Genomic DNA, 3456 nt, shown 5'->3' on the forward strand with positions numbered 1-3456 from the left:
GCTGAGAAGCTCTTGTAGTAATCCAGGTGAGAGATAATGGTGGCTCATCTAAGATACTAGCAGAGAAGGTAATGAGAAATGATAGATTCTGGATAGAATTCAAAAGTAAAATCAAAATGCTTTGTTGATATTTTGAATTTTGTGTATGAGAGAAAGAAAGTAGACAAAGATTACTGTAAGGTTTTGGCTAGAATATATGGAATAATGAAGTTACCAACCATTGAGATGGGGAAGACTGTAGGTAGGTTGCATTTAGGAGTTGTTGTGGACTATAAAAGTGGCACCAGATTCTTTTCCCTCTTTAATGAACTCCATTGCAATGTGATGTTGCATCAGAGTCTCTTTCTTCACCTGTTGAAATTCAAGATACCCTGACTGATAGACTGCCAACCACTAGACATGTCTGTGAGCTCACTGACCAGAAATGCGTGAGATCAGCTTCCATTGGTCCAGCAAGGTGCATGAGAAAGCTCAGAACAGCTCAAGAAAGTTGGCCGAGAGCAGAACTACACAGCTGACACAGAATCCTTAGTTAAGTATTGAGTTTAAAGTCATTGGGTGACTTAATTCATTCTTTCACAGTCCTGCAAGCCAGAAGTCTAAAACTGAGGTGTTTACAGGGACACAACCCCACTAAAAGTTCTAGGGATGATTTCTTCCTTGTGTCTGACTTCTAGTGGATGCTAAAAAATCCTTGGCATTTCTTGGTTTATAGCTGTATCACTCTAATCTCTGCCTCCATTTTCATATAGTCTTCTTCGTGTCTCTCGGTGTTGTCACATTTTCTTATAAGGATACCAGTTATTGAATTTAGGGCTCATCCTACCCACTTTGGCCTCATCTTAATTAATAAAATTTACAAAGATGTATTTTAAAATAAGTTCACATTCACAGATTCTGGGGTTAGGATTTCAATATTATCTTGTTTTTTTTTTTAAGAGTTTTTTTGGCTATAGGGTGTGTGAGCTCACCAGAGAGAGAGAGAGGGAGAGAGAGAGACAGAGAGAGAGAGAGAGAGAGAGAGAGGGGGGGGGGGCGAGAGAGAGAGAGGAGGAGAGGAGAGGAGAGGAGAGGGAGACAGAGACAGACAGAAAGCTAGAAATCAACCCCCATGGGGAATGGGAATGCAGCAATCTCTTCTCCTTCATTCTCCTCTCAGGATATTGGGCACACATGCACATGTAACCAATGTGTTTTAAGCTGCCAGGTCCAGGACTGAAACCATGGTGGACTACGTGGGAGTCCAGCAATGTAACTGTTATGCCATTTGCTCTTCCCTCAGTATTATCTTTTTTATAAGACATAATTGTACTTACAGCACATAATGCTTGTATTAAGCCAGAATGTTTTGGGATATTTTGTAATATGGCAAATTCCAACTAATACAGGAGTGGAAAATGAGGAGTTCAATTTTGGACATGTTGAACTTATATAAAAAAAAATAGCCCCACTTTCAGTTGTAAATTTCCTTCATATTCCATTGAGAAAAGAAAAGCAACAAGAAGAGAATTTCCACCAGCTTCTTCCATCTGACCTACCTACCTACCTACTAGAATCATTTTACATTTGCCTTCCTTTCAGGTACCTTAGGTGAACTATCCATGTTCTGACCTCAGGCCAACCTCACCCTATAGACATCTCTTGCCTGTGTAAGGACAACACTCCAGCCTTTCTCCCTTTCTCTCATCCGTCATTATTTTCCATCTCTCAATCATATAATTTCCATCAGTATAAAAATATCTGATAAGAAACAATGTATTTGGGAGACCCCGAGCAGTTTAGCCCTACACATAGGGAGACAGATCTAAATGGCCAACTCCAGATAGGGTCCTGGGCCAGGCACCTTAAGGAAACAAACAAACAAATACAAACTCACATGGGTTCATGTGTGTGCATGCACTAATCCTCATGGGATGGAGAAATAGAGGAAAAAGAAATTGCAGCATGACCATGCCCCACGGGGAATATTTTATCTTTTCCTCTCTCTGAAGAGAGCATGTGGCCTTTCATAATAATAGTAATAATAAATACCATGCTAGGCCCAGCCTGTTGGCACAGTCAGAGGCAAACTGAACTGCAGTGCTGGAAACCACATGGCCAACTTCAGGTTCAGATCTCTTGGTCAGCCTGAAAACGCACTGGGTGCCTGTGCCTGCCTAAAATCCTAAGAAGCTGGAGGGTGAGGGGCATCACAGTGTGATGAGGCCCTTTCTCTCCCACCATGCTCATGGGTGCATATGTACTCTCTATCATGAGAATATAAATAAACTTTAAATATTTCAAAAATACCATGCCAATCTTTATTTCATCTTAAAAAAATATCCTCTCCGTACTTTTACTTCTGCCATCAAATACTAGAAATGTTTTATCCTGTAATTGCTTTGTTAGAATAATTCCTTGCTGTCACACCAACAACAGTGATGCATTCTGGGAGCAGAAAGATTCCGTAGGCTTTGGTTGTAAATCTTTCCGTGTAGGTGTATTGAGATGTCTGTGCCACTAGTGGACAATAATGTGGTTGAAATTTTCCTTATAATTCTCTACCACAGCTGTACTCTCTGCTGTGACGGAATTTCAGTTGTTACCTAGTGTGTAAGTAAAATGAACAGCTGCATTTTTTGCGAAATATTTAACGACTCAATATATTTTTTCCAAAATGTGATGAAATGTAGTTCATCAGAAAACATTAGAAAGCAACAACAATTTTCCTCTATAGGGTTATATTTCTATGGTATTTCATAATTGGATTTGATTTATCAAATTAGCTTTCTGGTGTATATAATCTTCTATTACAATAAATCAGGTAAAATTTTCTAACATGAATGTTTTTTTTTTATGTCTATAAGACCATGAACAGGGTTCACTTTATTGTAAAATGCACTTAAAAGATAATTATATCACCTTACACTTTGGATAAATTGGTCATAAAATGACTTAAAACTGCTTTCAGTGATAAATGCTTATATCTGATGATGCAAGGAAATGGGACATTGTAAGTACAAAGTAAATGGTTTGATATGAAGTCTTAAGAATTTTTTTATTGTCTGTTATATTATAAAGTAGTTTACTTCTCTAAATGTTGCTTATAAAACATATGTATTGTGGTTTTATTATAATGCTTTTAAAAAAGCAATTAGGTTTTTACAGTCTTACCTTACTTCCCGTAGAACATTTTAGGAAATCTAATTATGCCTCATATGTTAAACACTTCCTTTTATTTGCTTAAGCAGTAAGGAAATGTAGTTTAAAAATGTCTGTGTAACACTGGAACATTATGATAAATATAAGCTTGGAAGAAACCTCTCTAGAGACTGGTTGTGCAGAGTTATTTGACATTTTCTTGGCATTTTTTTTCTTTGTAATCACAATATATCAATTTCTAAGTATGGACTGTCACAAGACATTTAGTTGTAGTATTCTTAACCATTAACTGAGTTAAAGAATAATTACACTCTT

The sequence above is a fragment of the Tupaia chinensis genome, unplaced genomic scaffold (assembly GCF_000334495.1).
Source record: "Tupaia chinensis unplaced genomic scaffold, TupChi_1.0 Scaffold146650_1, whole genome shotgun sequence".
Taxonomy (NCBI): Eukaryota; Metazoa; Chordata; class Mammalia; order Scandentia; family Tupaiidae; genus Tupaia; species Tupaia belangeri.